This window comes from Schistocerca cancellata, chromosome 11 (genome assembly GCF_023864275.1).
Source record: "Schistocerca cancellata isolate TAMUIC-IGC-003103 chromosome 11, iqSchCanc2.1, whole genome shotgun sequence".
Taxonomy (NCBI): domain Eukaryota; kingdom Metazoa; phylum Arthropoda; class Insecta; order Orthoptera; family Acrididae; genus Schistocerca; species Schistocerca cancellata.
This window is the reverse complement of record NC_064636.1, coordinates 152,012,628-152,029,356: the sequence shown is the minus strand read 5'-3', so window position 1 is coordinate 152,029,356 and position 16,729 is coordinate 152,012,628. Positions and strand designations below refer to the sequence as shown.

The following is a 16,729-nucleotide window of genomic DNA, read 5'->3' as shown; positions in this document are numbered from 1 at the left end:
AATAGTGTGCGTCATTTGAGAAATATTCCTCCTTTCAGTAGCCTCTGATAAATACAATGCAAAAGAACAGTGGCTGTTCTTATCTTTTGTTGAATCATAGTTATTCGTGAGTTTGCCCTAAAAAATTTTTGGTTTTGAAAAAGAGTGAAAATTTTGTGTTGCAGATCAGCCCTGATACTTTGGCCACAACCTGTACATATTGTGGAAGTTTCTGTGGTACTTGTTGTATTAGTTATAAATTTTTCAGTTATAGAAAAGGTCTGTGTATGGCTTTTGGTGAATGATTGTACAGAGATGAAGCCATGTATGACCTCATAATTCGAGTCCTGGCAGATCTAAAGAAGAAAGATTAATTTTTAAATATGCTTTATGACCTTGGTAGGGGAAAGAATGCTCACATTGAAAAACATGTCAAAGGTATAAAATTAGACAAAGACTGGGGAACATTCAACACACAGTTGCAGAAGGTTAGGTACTGGCTCAAGCTTGATGTCCATAAACAAACTTCCTGTGGTTATAAAGGATTCTTCAGGCACTGAAATGAAATGGTGGCCTCTTCAGACACTGAAATGTGTAGTGATTATACAAGCACACAGGTCAAGCAACCAAACTATCATGCTAAGGACAGCTCAGAGGGCATCTAAACGATTGTAGCTCATGTGTAGCTAACAGCCTAAGACTTAATGCCACAGAGACTCATATAATGCAATTTTAAACAACTGAAGGGTATGCATTGGCTTCACAAGTAGATGGGACAGTAAGTGAAACAGTAGTAGTGATGTTCCACAAGAAGGGTTTTACAGAAATGAGAACACCATGCATAGTAGTCAAGGATGCACATATGAGGAGTTTGGCTAAAACGATGAACTGTAGGGAGTACTAGAGCATAGCTGTAGCTGTCAGAGTGGCTGGATTGTAGTTGGTGACCACTTACCATGAAAATACAAAAGGCCATACTGTCCTTTGTGTGGTGCCCAAGACATCACAGGTCGAAGATGAAGTCTCCATGGCACCAGGACCAGAGTGGGTAGTGTCCACTGCAAGGGTGCTGCTGCCATAGCAAGTGTGCAGAACAGTGTGTTGCTGGTTGTGTGATCTAGAAAACCGGGTCATGTGGTTGGAACTGAAATCACTGACTTGTACCCCACTTGTTACTTTGAAAATATGTAACTTAGATTAAACGTGGTAGCAAATCTATGAATAGGATGTGTGACCATAACAGTGATCCTGAGTAGCAGATACAGTTGTGCAGTCAGCATGTTAGCTCTGTCAGCATTCCTTGTGGTCTCAGGAGTATAAAATGCTAGGGCTTAATAATGATGGAGAAAAATAGGCCTGATCATTTTGATACTGGCACATGGCCAGCATGATTCAGTATTAATTGTGGAATTGGGAATTTTATTAGGTAATTGCATGAGAAGCCAGAGCAAGCTTTGTTACTGTATGCTCAGTGTGAATCTTTTCTGAAAACCTGTGCTACCTGATTCCTTCATCAGATATTTATTTGTCAGGCTTAATTTTGATGTGCATTCATTGCATATTTTTTTTTCCTATGTTTAATGATTCTTGTGATTCTAATTGCCATCATATGTGAAGATAGCATTAGTCAGAAAGACAATAGTAAAAGACTCATCACCTAGTGAATGAAGTTGTGAGATTCAATGTTGGGATCAAGAAGAAGTTGCATTGATCTTTATCATTTGCTTGCTGTTGAACAGTAATTATCAGTTGTTTGAAATTCTATGAAGGCTATATAAGTTCTACCAAATGAAAGCTCATGTCCTGCCTTAAGCTTCCAACAGCTAAATATCACGAAGGGCTGTTGAGGCAGTGCTTGAAAAATTGAATGTGGAGGTTGGTTTGTAATGCCACAAGTCTTTAGAAATTTAAGACAGTCTCAGAAAAATTGTTTAAAAAATATGCTGATTGTGTCTGTGCCATCCACATGTTGCATGGTATAGTTAAGGAACTAGACTCCTGATGGTTGATTTTCCTCATGTAGAGAAATTTGTCCCGCTATAGTGAAGATCAGGAAAATTGAGATTCAGAGATGGGGAGAATCGTCTCTTTGAACCATCAAGTATTGTAAAGGAAAGTGGATGGCACAAATGTGGATTGGGAGCAGGTGTCTTGGGAAAGAACATAGAAGGACTATGCAGTCACTAATTGTAGAACACGATGAGTACCAGACTATTGTATGTTCACAGAACCGGGAGAGGTAAATCTCCAGCCAGTTCCAATAGAACACAGCTAATTTCAGAATAAGATGTTATACAATGGAGTGATATTGCAGAGAAATAGTGAGCCAAAAGGGTGAGATGAGTGCACAATGTTCTGCAGTCATTTGGATGAATGCATATGGAATGAATATGTAATTAAGCATAGGTATATTTTTCATTCCTTCATTCAGAGAGTTGGGTCCCTTCATATTGTGTATGTAGGGTATTAGGGTGTGGTTTTGCTGTTTTGATTGGATGTAGAGTGGATGAACAGGAATAGTTAGTTTCTAGTAGATATCATGTATCTGAAATCAAGTTCAGTACTACCTTATTAGCCACTCTTGTACTCAGCAGAATATTTTGACTCATGGATGAAAGTTCCATTTAAATTCAGTTTTTATGTTGAATGGGTTTCGACTTTGGCAATAAGTAGACAGCTGATACAATTTCTGTGTAAAGTTGTATTAATACTTTGTTGGAGAAGCGATTCAGTGGCAGGCTGCTACATCTGTTACTGATAGGTTCAAACAATACACAAGTGTTACAGAGATGCTTCTGGAACTCAAATGGGAATACCCAGAGGGAAGGTGATGTTCTTTGGAGGAATGCTATGGAGAAATGATTTTGTTGTTTCCAACAACATACATTGCACATAAAGACTATGATGACAAAATATGAGAAATCAGTGCTGATATGGAGGCACATAAACAACCTTTCTCCCTCATTGTATTTGCGAGTGGAATGGGAAAGGAGATGACTAGCAGGGTTACGGGGTGCCCTCCACCAAGCGTCATTAGGTAGATAGCGGAGTATTGATGTATGTGGAGGTACTTCGTAAAATATGTAGCTGACTAATGTAGTAGGAGCAACAGTGACATTTTTCATAGTAGTAAATGTACATATACATACATACAAAATAATCTATTAGCAGTTCCCATAATTAGCTGCATGAGTAGATTAGTCACAAGCAGATGGTTGTCAGTATACTTTAGAGGTAAATTCCTGTGGGAGTTTCTGCCTTCAGATTTGTAGCCTGGCTCATCCCACATCCATCCACATCTTCATTTATGGATTGCAATGTGTAAATCAAAGAATGAACACTTGAATAACGTTCACACCTAGCCGTAGCAGAGGTTATGGTGTTGAAAGCAAATTTAATTTTATTAAAAAAAAATTCTGAAACATTCAATAATAGATGCAACCCATCAAGACAAATTAAGGTTATCATATTTTACTGAAAGAAATTATACCTGTATAAGCAATTCCTCAGGGTGTCTAAAATCATCAGATTTCACAAGGCTATAACTTTCTCATAAATAAAGGTACAGAATTGGGGTCCAATTTTTACTTCTATATATGCCTATACTATAAGATTTTCCCATTGTGTACAATTTGTGTCTGCACATAAAACATTAATGTGCTTCTCACAGCTGTGTTTAGGATCAGCTTCGTCATTTACTGATCACAAATATCAAAATTCTATTCATCTCATTTAAGCATCCAGGTGATAGACTTGATGCATGCATTTGCAAGCATGTCAGTTTAGGAAACTCACTACTGTTCCCATGTAGCATCATAGTCTATCCAAAGTTGTTGGAAGAGGAGACACATATTTGGAGCCTTTCACAAAATTCCACCAATAAAAAAGGTACCATACTGTGAGATGAAGCAAATTTCAAGGTCAGATCTGCACCCTCTTACAGCTGATCCAATCTCTCGTACAGCCTACTGTTCAGAAGTGCTCTTTTGTGCAGGTTCCAATGCAGTGGTAAACCATCCATTATATTTCGTATAATTTTCCATCTCTTCTGTTTTCCATCCATCTGTGTGTTTCCCAATATTGTCAACTTTCTTCAATTTGTTACAGAATTCCCTAGTCTCCAGATTCAGTTCAGTGTTAATCTTACTAAACTGTTCATCACATTTCATAAGTTTAATGATAAATTATGATCACTACCAACAAACTTCCTGTTCCATATTGCACAGCACATTACCCTTATTAATGTTGCAGCTACCAGTTCAAGTCTTATCCCTCGAGTTTTTAAGATGTAAAGCAATCAGAAATGACCTGCTACTGGAAGTAGTAGACATTACTGGTCACACACTAAATGAAATATACTTCATACAATTCGTTGGAGCCTGCTTTGATTTCAATTGAAATGGGGTCAACAAATTGGTAGACTTGTCAAGTTGATCCCATCAGCATTACTCACCTAGAGGCAATTATGTGTATTTTGGATTTTTTACTTGTTTTTAGTATTATCTTTTGGGTCAGCTAACTAGAAATAAATAAAATATTTATATGTTATTTAATGTAAAAGCCAATAGTGAGTTCCATTGTAACATGAAGGGGAAAGATTCCCTAGGCCAAGGAAGAGGTTTATGCAAGGTGTTCCCATCACATTCATACTACAGGGTTGTATAGGATAAGTACTAATTTTTTTCATAGCTGCCATGCCCTATAAGAATATTCTGTCAGATAGTACTGAGTGAAAGCAAGCTAGGAAGCATTTCTGCAAGTTGAAACTCTGTAGGAACTTTTATAATTGCAAGGCAGAGAGATTTTTTTTGGTTAACTCATTCTCATGCTGGTGCCTCATTAATTCATTAACGATCCAAATGCCCAAGAACTTTGCTCATGGATCCATCATCCAATCTGCCATTGATACCTCCTTGTATCTGTAAGTCTTTTGGTTTTGTTTTGAATTGCATGATGTGTGTTTTTGTAAGTATAAAGGTAAATTTTTGTTCTGTTCTGTGTCATCAGCAAACATTTCAGATTTTGAAGGCTCTTCCAGTGGTTTTAGCACATTTACGTAGGTCAGGATAAGTCTAATGCTGAAACCTGTGGGACATCGCATGTATTGTCTCCCCATTTTTATTCAGTTTTCCTCCCAAGGTATCATTTATTACTATGACTAGAGGTCTGCGCAGATGCGGATATCCATGGATATATCCACGGTATTTGTTACTTGGCAGATAAAATCACAACCGGCGCGAATATCCGCAGGTCATCTGCGGGTAATGAGCAAGCCATCTGGCCAGGACATATATTGCAATGTTAGTTGAAAACTTCAAGTCTGTTGACATTCTTGGAATCTTGCAGGTTCCGGGTAGAGCGGATGTCTGTTGTCCTCAGTCCCTGGCTACGACTGACGTAGCTGTACCCAAGAGACCTGTGCCTAATCTGTTTCCACGACCGTGTCTTTTGCGTGGCCTGTGAAGTGCTCTCTGGGTGGCAAACCTGCCCACTGTCTACCATCAGATGGTTAGAGCGTCTGCCATGTAAGCAGGAGATCCAGGGTTAGAGTCCCGTTCGGGGCTCACATTTTCTTCTGTCCGCGTTGGCGTATGTCAGCACCTGTAAGCAACTAAGGGTGTTCATTTCATTGTAATTTCATTCTAACGAGCTGCATGGTCACCGATGGTATCTGTTCTTTCGGACATGTCCAAATGAACAGATATCATCTTAGTATGTATAAAAAGTAGTTAAGTTGTCGCAGAAATGGCACCCTGACAATAACTATGTCATTACGTATGATAATTCTAAGTACTACTGTCTATTACTATTAATTACTGATTCAAAACTTAAATATATGCAGATGCGGATAAGGAACTTGCGGATGCGGATTAATTGCCGCGGATGCGGTTGTGGATTAGGACCTTGCGGATGCGGATTGCACTTTTCTTATCTGCGCAGACCTCTATCTATGACCCAGTTTTTTGTTGCTAAGCTAAGATTCACTTCTTGTAAGTGTAACTCTTTTAACTCCATAACACTAGTTTCCTGAGTAAAGGGAGATGAAGGTTGTAATGGGATGCCAATAAGTTTTCTCAACTTCTACTTCATATTTCAGTCATGCTTCCAAGTCAGCACAATATTTTAGTAATTAGATTGTTACAATCATAACAAGAAGAGCTCCTGCTTCTGTCACCAAATGATTCTTGTGATTGATTTGACCATTCATCTGATGAAACTGATGCCTGGTCAAGTATACACTTCCTGACTGAGTCTTACGGATTTAATTTCAATTGTCTCTTTCCTCCCCAGTGTTTTCAGCTACTGTTAAGAAATTATTGTTTTCATGGTCTGACATTTTTCAGTTTTTTTCTAAATAATAGGCTGGTGCATAAGTTGATAGCACTTTCGTTTTGCACGTTAGTATTCCAGTTGCTGAGGGTTTATTTATCAATTGTAATTTTTTATTTGTAGTTCACTGTTGCTATTTTAGTTGACATACATTTGAGTTTACATATTGTCATTTTGTCATTTGGAGATACTGAGTGGAACAGTGGTCACTAGAAAGTGGAGTGCCAACTGGAGAAATAGGAGCATTTTTGACATACTCATCTGTTTGGGTTGTATAGAAGAGTAACAGCAGTGGAGGCAGCCAGAAACATTTGCACTCTGTTTGTGTTTAATGCCATTGGACAGAGCTTGGCAAGAAAACTGTTTTGTCATTCTAAGGAGAATTGTTTGGCCATTAGTGACTTACCTGAAGGATTTGATGAAGATCATTTAAATGCATTAATTCACAATGATCCATATCATTGTACTTGAGAACTGGCAAATTCGATAAACTGTGATCATTTTGTGACCTCATGAAATTTTTATGCATTGGGGAAGGCTCAAAAATAAGGTGTACGGATATCACGTGCACTAAACCAAAATCACAAAAAAGGGGTGGCCATATGTGCATCTGTGCTTGCTTGTCATTAGTTGGCTTGTGAACAACACTAACCATTCCTCCCCGCTATCATTATGCTGATCATAAATGGTGGCTTTGTGCTAAAATAAGGAAAAGAAATGAATGGCTGAGCAGCAACAAAAGGCAGCAACAAAACGCAGCCAGTGTGGTTTACTATGAATTGCTTCCTTGAGATGTAACCACTGATTACTGCTGACATTTATTGTCAACAACTGAGATGTGTTGCTGACACAGTACATGAACAAAGACCAGGAGGACACTACTCGAGGATAACACCCGCCCGTGATCTGCTAGACTGAAGTCATTGCACAGCCACCTTATTCACCTGATGTAGCACCCTCAGATTTTCTCCTTTTCTGCTCTCTGTTGAACAACCTTCTAGAAACTTCCTTTCCAGATGAAAATGTGCTCTGAACCTTGCTCAACGATTTCTTCGCCTTAAAACCAGGTGACTTCTACAGTTACAGAATGAAAAACTCATCCCACCATTGGGAGACTCAGGAGAACGTTTTGTTGATTATTAGTCTCTCTTATTTGTATCTGTTGTGTTTATTAAACTTACGGAAATATGCCATGAGCGATATACCAACCAAATACTTGCTGCAAATGGGTACATATGCCTAACCTTTTTTCATTTTACTGGTAAACTGTGTTTCCTTTCATCTCTGTCTAACCAATATGTATAATGTTCAAAATAATACTTCGTCTCTTAAGCCCAATGTCTGATTACAGATGGTGCAGACATGGATTGGTATTGTACATATCTTTTGCAGTGCAATGAACTCAGTGCATGTGTGCTAAATGTTCAATGATGAATCCTATTGTCTTTAGTTGTCAAGTTTATAAAGAATTTAATATTTTCTCAAAATAATTCTGAGGTATGGCTGAGTAAATGTCAGAAGATTGCTAATTTCTTGTCATAAAATGCTGTGGCTGTTGAGAGTTTATGTAATCTGTGCACCATTATTAGAACATTTGGGTAGTAGTGTGTGGGTCAGCCGTGTTGTGACAGTTTTCCAACATAAAAGCTAATTACTCTTGTTTTGAGATATTGATTTGGATAATTTTAATGAACAACACAAAGCGTGCACTGAAATATTTTGTAAGTTATCAACAAATGAGCCTAGCTTCTAAAAGAAATTTCGTATGAAGAAAATACAATGAAGAATTGACAGAACCTGTAAATTAGTTAATAAAATTGTTTACTTCATTGCCGAAATGGCAGAAGCACTAAATATCCACCAATCAATGTTGGAAATAATTTGAATTTGTAGCATGATCAGTAGGCCTGGTAGTTGCAGTGGATGGAAATACAATTATATCTAAATGGAATACAACAGTATACTTACTCATTAACTGTCAGTTGAATCTAAAGTACAATTCAGCTGACAAAGAGTGATTCCAAGTTTCCTCTTGGGCGATCACATGTATGAAATTCAAGTTTCATTAATTGTTATAGTAACATTTCCTTTTCTATTTGATTGATAATGTGTTCACGCAGTTGCCTGTGTGGAATTAAAGGTAACTCCTGAAATAATTTTTTAAAATTATGTGTAAATCAGAAATTATTTGAATTGAACCTTTCCTTTAAAATCAAAATATATAAGGAATGTGTTAAATTAGGCAGGCAATAATTGAATCTAAAACTTGAAATCTTGAAGATAAAAGTAAAAAACTAATTGCATTGGGGACACCATAGATTCTATACATGGCTCGCCCAAATAGCGTCGTTTTTAATGCAATTTTTGATACTCTAAAAAACTAAAACTATACCTAAATCATATGATTTAAACACACAAGTCTTTCAGTTTTTCATGATATTATATTTTGTCCTTAAAAAAAAAAAAAGATTCATGTTGCAACACAGTCGTATGTCCCAATTCTAAACACATAAGTAATATCTGTTGCTTTTTAAATAACCATTGGTTGATTTTTTAATGTTCAGATTTGTTCATTTCTAACAAAAAGAGCTGTCACTTTTGTATTGTGCGAATAAATTGTAGCCTTTGGAATGGGTTTCAAAAACGCTTCCATAGCTTCTGCGTTTTCAGAGATGCCATAGAAATTGTTTTATACCAGGTGTGACATGAGGTGTGAACAGTCATCTAAAATAGGTGTGCCCCCTTGTGAAGGGGCCCCCAGTTGGAAGGAGCACACCATCGGAGACACTGGCAATAATGGGGGATTTCCTCACGATGAATCAATCATCTTCCCACTCAACTTCTACAAATTTTAAACGCAATGAGGCTAATGATTCAAAGACCCTTCCCGCTGCACCATGGTTCCTCGTGGTCTCACGTACTGAAGATGGTCAGTCCTTTGCTACAGTAAAGCCATTTATTATTCAGAAAGGTGTAGATGCAATTGCTGATCCTGTGAAATCCTGCTCTCGTTTACGGAATGGCACTTTGCTTTTGGAGAGCACTTCTGATTCTCAAGCACAACTGCTTGCTGCCTTACTTCACGATGGTTACCCTGTTCATATCGAGGCCCACAGAACCTTGAATTCTTCTCATGGTATAATTTACACCAGGCTGCTCGATGGTCTAACAAAAGCTGAAATACAATCTTACCTCTCTGATCAGAGTGTCATTGCTGTTCATCGTGTAATGAAAAGTTAATTCCATCTTGATGCCCAGCCACACTGTTTCTCACCTTTGATAGGGTGTTGCTTCCATCTAAGCTCAAAGCAGGCTATGAAATTATCGCCGTCCAGCCATACATTCCGAACCCAATGTGTTACTACCAGTGTAATCATTTTAACCACACTAGAGCGTGTTGTTCACACCCAGCCACATAAGTTGCCTGTGGTAGGGATATGCATGAGGGCAATTGTCCACCTCCTTCTTCCTGCTGTATCAACTGCAATGCCGGCCAAGCCGCCACCTCTCAGGAGTGTCCCGTGTATGTAGATTAGCAGGCTGTTCAAGAGGATAAAGGAAAAGGTGCGTTATCCAGTTGCTCACAGGTTACTGGCTAGTTGCAAACCCTGTGTTCTCCCATCTGGTACCTATAGTTCTGTCCTTTTTACCCCTCGCTCCATGAACGACATGGCCACGCACATGCGACCTCAGACTTGGCTCTGAGGTTGTGAAATCGCTCAGTATCAAAGTAACATTGCCGTCGTGCTGTGCAACAAACCGTCAAACTCGCCTAAAGGGGCGAAGCCACCCACTACACAACCTGCAGGCAGGAAAGGACAGGAGGAGTACTCCCATGAAGACTTCCTCCATCCTTCCAGCCAAACACCACTCGAGTCTTCATCTAACTGGGAAGGCTCAAAGAAGTCCTCCAAAGGCAGTCTTCTCCTTCGCCACCTTGAAGATCTTCTTCCATGCTGTCGGTACTTGGTCCCTTAGCCTGGTCAGCCTCTGTGTCACTGGTGCACACCAGCAACCATTTTTTGGTGTTGGACTCCACAGACTGACTGCACAAGAAAGCTGATGCTTCCGTGAACCCCATGGAGCAGGATTCTCCTGCTTCTGTGTCCAGTAGTAGTGCCTCTTCCCCAGCTGTCACTCAACAGTCACCGAGGTGACACCCCCACATCTCTTCATCATGACTCTCCTCCAATGGAACGTTGGCAGCCTTTGGTCACACAAAAAAGATTTATGGCTGCTTTTAGCCCCCTTGTACTGTTCAGGAAACAAATTGTGCCCTCATGGCTGCTTTGAGCTTCCAAATTTCTTATTGATTCCTTTTGACCTTCACCCTGGGGTTGGCATTCCCTCTCATGGGGGCATCATGCTGCTCATATGGGATGACATTCATAGTCAGTCCATCTCACTGACTGCCAGTCTCCAAGCTGTGGCAGTTCGCCTTTTCCTTCCCTTCCTGACTTTCTCTCTCTGCACCATTTATGTACCTCCATCCTTCGATGTCACCAGAGCAGACTTCCTTCAACTTATTGGGCAGCTACCTCACCCGTTTTTGGTACTCGGTGACTTCAATGCACAGAATCCCCTTTGGGGTTCTCCCAGGTCCTCTCAGAGAGGTGTCCTCTTGGCTGACCTTCTTAACCAACTTAACCTCTTCTGCCTTAACACTGGAGCACCCACTTTCCTTTCTGACTCTTCACACACCAATCCCCATTTGGACCTATCTTTCTGCACTGCCCAGCTTGCCCATCGTCTTGAGTGGTCCGTTAATTCTGACAACTACTCAAGTGACCATCTCCCGTATGCTGTCCGTTTGCTGACTCCTACCCCATCTGCATGTACAGCTAAATGGTAGCTCCTTAAGGCTGACTGGCAACTTTACTCTTGCCTGGCGACCTTTGAAGAACAAGATTTCCCAGTTGTGATGACTAAGTCGTATATCTCACAAATGTTATCCTTACTGCTGCAGAACATTCCATCCCCTGCACTTCCTCTCTACCACATCGTGTCCCAGTCCCTTGGTGGACTGAAGCATGCCGCGATGGAATTTTTCATGGAGACATGCCACCCTATGCTAGAAAACTGCATTCATTATAAACAGATGGGTGAAAAGTGTTGTCGAGTTCTTCGGGATAGCAATAGAGCTTACTGGATTTCATTCACTGGTTCATTTAACAGTTCCACACCTTCCTATGTTGTGTGGGCCATCCTCCAACAGCTCTTTGGGACCAAGATCCATTCCCCAATTTCCAGCCTAACAGTACCTGACGATGTCATCATGAATCCTATTGCTATTTCCAACACCTTGGGCCGCCATTTTGGGGAAGTTTCAAGCTCTTCCCACTATCACCCTGCCTTCCTCCATCAAAAGCAAGCGGCTCGGGCAATACCCTTCTGTTCTCCGAGTCTTGAGGGAGCTAGACCATGCTCTCAGTTCATCCTGATCCTCCACCCCAGGGCCGGATGCCATCCGCATTCAGATGTTACAGCTTCTTTCTCTTGCGGGCAAGCACTTCCTGCTTAACACGTACAACCACATTTGGGCAGGGGGCAAATTTGGTGGATGCTGGCGTGAATACCCATACCTACAGTATGGAATACCCATACCTAAGCCCAGTAAGGACAAAAATCTTCCTTCTAGCTACTGCCCCATCTCATACCAGCTGTGTTTGCAAGGCAATGGAACATATGATTCACCCCCAGCTGGTGTGGTGGTTCGTGTCTCACAATTTACTGACGAATGCACAGTGTGGATTTTGAGCACGGCGTTCTGCATTTGACCATATCGTTACTTTTTCCACCCGTATCATGAATCGTTTTCTGCAGAAATCCCGGATTGTGGCCATGTTTTTCAGTTTGGAGAAGGCCTAAGACACCTGCTGGAGAACTGGTATCCTCTGTACTCTTTACACATAGGGCTTCGATGGGTGCCTGCCCTGTTTTCTTCGGGTATTATTACAAGACAGCTTTCAAGGTGTGTGTGGGTTCTGCCTTATTGGACAACTTTATCCAGTAAAAGAGTCTGCCTGAGTGTTCCGCCCTGAGCATCGTCCTCTTCTCTATCGCCATTTACCCTATAATGGCCTGTCTCATGCCAGGCATCACCGGCTTTCTTTTTGTTGACGATTGTGCCATCTATTGTAGTTCTCCATGGACCTGTCGCACTGAGCGGCATCTCCAGTGGTGTCTTGATCATCTTTACTCCTGGAGCATCGATTATGGCTTTCACTTTTCCCCTGACAAAACCATCTGTATGAATTTCTGGCGTTGGAAATGGTTTCTCCCACCATCTCTCCATCTTTGGCCTGTTGCGCCTCCATTTCTCGAAACCACGAAATTTCTTGGGCTCAGGCTCTATAGGAAACACTTTTAGTCCTCCCATGTGACTTACCTGGCTGCCCACTGTACTCGGTCCCTCAGTATCCTGTGTGTTCTCAATGGTACACCCTGGGTGCCAATCAAACCACCCTCCTTCGCCTCCTTTGTTTGTACCAGTCACTTGTCTGTTTGAAACTCAACTATGGATGCTTTCTTTATGTGTCTGACAACGCATCCCTCTTATGCCGTCTGAACACTATCTACCATTATGGCATCCGTTAGGCCACAGGCACCTTTTACACCAACCCCATTGAGAGTCTGTCTGCTGAAGCTGCTGAACTATCACTGTCCTACTGCCGTGTCTTTATCCCCAGCAGATATGCATGCCATTTGTCTACCATGTGTGGCCACCCCACCTATGCCTCCTTCTTTCTTGATACCTTTGATCGTCAGTATGGGGCCCACTTTCGCCACTTGATACGGTGGCTTAACGCCACACTAGCTGCAACTTTCCCAGTGGGTGTTAACCATTCACTACCTTGGCTTTGTGCAGGGGCCCATGTTAACCTCAACCTGCATTCACTTCCTAAGGACACTACTCCAACCTTGGTCTATCACCTCCAGTTCCACAACTTTCGCATGGTACTTCGCAATAGTACATTTGTCTACACTGATGGCTCTCGAACTGACCATGGGGTCAGGTGTGCCTTCATCATTGGCACCCATATCTTTTGTTACCGACTTCCGGCACATTCCTCAGTATTTACAGCCAAGCTCTTCGCCTTGTACAGGCCGCAGAGTACATCCAGCAACACAGCATTTCTAATTGTGTCCTCTGCTCAGACTCACTCAGTGCCCTGCAAAGTCTAAGTTCGCTGTACACTGCTCATTCGTTAGTGCAGTCGGTCCAGGAAAACTGTCACTTGCTCACTCTTAAGCGGAGTCAGTATCGCGTTTCTGTGGGTGGGTCCCTGGTCATGTCGGTCTGCCAGGAAACGAGTCTGCTGATGTTGCTGCCAAGGCTGCAGTCATCATACCGCAGCCCACGAGTGCCAATATTACCTCCGATGATCTCTGCATTGCTGTCTGTTGCAAGGTGGTGTCCCTTTGACATCACCAATGGTCCTTCCTTCATGGGAATAAGCTTCGACTTATTAGGTCTCTCCCAGCACCATGGATGGCCTCTCGCCCCTCCTGTCAGGAGGAGAATATTTTAACTTTGCTGTGTATTGGGCACTGCCTTTTTAGCCATTATCATTTGCTAAGTGGCGCTACCCCACCACTTTGTGCCCATTGCACCCAAATTTAACTGCCCATCACTTCCTGCTGGAATACCCTCCTGCTGGAATGCCCTTTTTTTACATGCCAGCTTTGGTTTGCCATCTGATTTATCAGCCATTTTAGCGAATGACGTGCGGGCTGTTGACCGCATTTTATTTTTTACCTTCCGAAGTCATAAGGCGAAGGCCATTTAATTTTGGAACTCCCTTTTTGTATGGGGTTTCTTAGCCCTTTTTCCACGTGACTGTTTTTAGTGGTCTTCTATTCTGTCCATTGGGACTGACGTATAGTCGTTTAACTCCTCTGTGTGTTCGTGTTCTGTAGTTTTGACTGGGGCACATATGACCCCCAGTCATTTTTTGCATCCTAAAACAAAACAAAACAAAACATCTGTGATGGGTTGCATCCTCTGTTATGAGAAGATGTTTGGTTTTTTTCAAACTTCAGGGTTGTTGTGACAAGAATATTGTGATAGCTCAAGGTAGAAAATAATAATAGTTTTGAATATGAGCAAAACACGTCACCTGAGTGTAAGTTACGCTCTCTCAGTTGTCCAGAAACCATCTCCCAGTACCATAAAACATGGTTTTTGCTTGAATCTGCGTTTGTGCACATTCATAAAAATATGTAGCTCGGCCAGCTTACCATTTTCTGCGTTTCATCTTGTTCCACACTCCTCTCCTCATAGTACCGCCAATAGCATCCATCACAACTTTACTATGACATACAGCAAAGAATAACAGTCCATTTACACTTTAAATACTTTCAACCACAAACTGAATAATGTGTACTTGTTTTCAAATAGGGAAGTACAGCCATCTCAACAGATTGTCAACTTGTTTGAGACATGAGATGTTCTTCTTTACATCAACCATAATTTGTACAAGAACACAGCAACAAGTGTTAGATCTGATTAGTGATGATGGCATGATAAAATGTTTCCAAAGCATCCAGGCATGACCTGTGAAGCCTGTACTTGTTCAGGTGATGAATAAGCACTTCAGATTTTGTCTTCATTAACCAGGAAAATTATCTACAAAGTCTGTCTATGGATCTCCAGATTTGAGAGATCCATTTTGCACATGTCCCCAATTCTGCAGATTGTGAGTTTTTAATGAAGCAGTGAAATATAAAATTTGCTTATCAGTTTCTGACACTATATCAGCATTGGAACCATTAACTTTTGCATATTTTTGTTACCTGTCAGCATCAATCTATTTTTCCATTTTACTTCTTTACCACTCAACTTCATTATTTAATGTGGAGTGAAGTTTAGGAAATACAATTTTTATGCTTTATACTTGAGTTCATAGTACACATGAATTGACAGTAGACTACATGTTCCAGTAACTCCTTATCTCATGAAAAAATGCTCTTTTCAGTGTCATTTTTCAGTGCATTCACCAGATAATCAGAGTTGGCATGATACCTTCATACATACATTGAGGTGTATTCAAAACCAACAAAATGGGTAATGAATGAAAGTATGTTTTTTTGTCCTGTTTTTGTGTCTGCCTAAAATTGCTTCTAATCTCCCTGAGTTGAAAATACTCTGTAGTGTTTTTCCAAAACTCTGTGCATCTTAGTGTTGGGATCTTTAAAAAATTTAGTATCCCATTTGTCAGGTGCATGACAGATTGTCAACTCTGTTGTAAAAAAATTCAACTGTTCGCTTCTCTTCTTCTGAAACCTTGTTATTCAAGTTGTGTTGTTAATGTGTGCTTAAACATTATAGAAGTTGCTGCACTGGAACATGTAATTTGTTTGTTACTGCATATTTCCAAGTTGGGCTGTCTGGATGTAGCTATTCTGATCATTTCACTGCTTTTCCTAAAGTTGATGAGGATTAGTATGAACTCCAGTGACAAGAGTGGTTGTGTATTTTCTTTCATTATACATACTCTTCACAACTCTTTCTTTCCCTTTTCCTTCATTTTAAATCTAGACATTTGCTAAATTGCTCTCTTTACTTTCTTCTGAAGTCTTGTGGCATTTTCTTGTTTTCCTCTAAATTGAACCAATTGTAATTGATTTGCTTATAGTACTGCAAAATTTCTCTCTCTCTCTCTCTTTCTTTCTTCAATATACTATCCATTATCCTTAGCAGAAAGATAGTAGTAATAATGTGTAACAATGCACCAGCCTTCATATACAGATGTATTACGATGTAAATTATTCAGAAAATGAAACTTTTATTGTTTCACCCACAAAATAATTCCTCCATAAATCATTGCTTTACAGCACCATTAAAAAATTGTTTAAAGTTAACTAACAAAAAACGTAAACTTTCTTCCTGACCTACATTCTGTGTACTAAGAATCCTTGATGTTAAATTCTTCTTTGGATATCAGTATGTTTAGTTCCATATCTGACATCAAACATAATGAATTTAAACCTAAAATGCCTCTAACACTGTAGCCAAACAAAATGTATTTTGTAACATTGTCTGTGCAGTTCAAATCAGCACACAGGAAGTGTCATACTGATCAGTACGTCAGGTATGTAAGGTGAAGACAAAGATTCTTCATATCATTGTAACCTCTACTTGTAGCTTTCAGAAAATAAATGTGGGAAATTATTTGAGTCTTTCCTCCTCAGACAGGAAAATAGATACTACAGATGAAGCCTTATGCAGAAAGAAAGATAATGTTTAGAAAATTATATTTTACTCTCAAGTTTACATTCTGGAATGGCTCAAAACTACAAGTTCGTCAGACAGCTGCCCTTCACTTAACTTCAGGAGGTTAAATCGCTAGTACTGAAAATAAATGCATGCAAAAGTATAAGGAGCTTCCCTAGCTTTTGGAATTATTAATTCCTTCAT

General features: G+C 40.3%; 1 protein-coding gene across 2 annotated transcripts in view; it reads left to right on the top strand.

Annotated features, from left to right (window-relative positions):
• The window catches only part of LOC126108808 (zinc finger protein 99-like), a 230,277-nt gene that overhangs the window by 154,009 nt on the left and 59,539 nt on the right, over window positions 1-16,729 (top strand). The gene's annotated exons all lie outside the window — the stretch shown is intronic.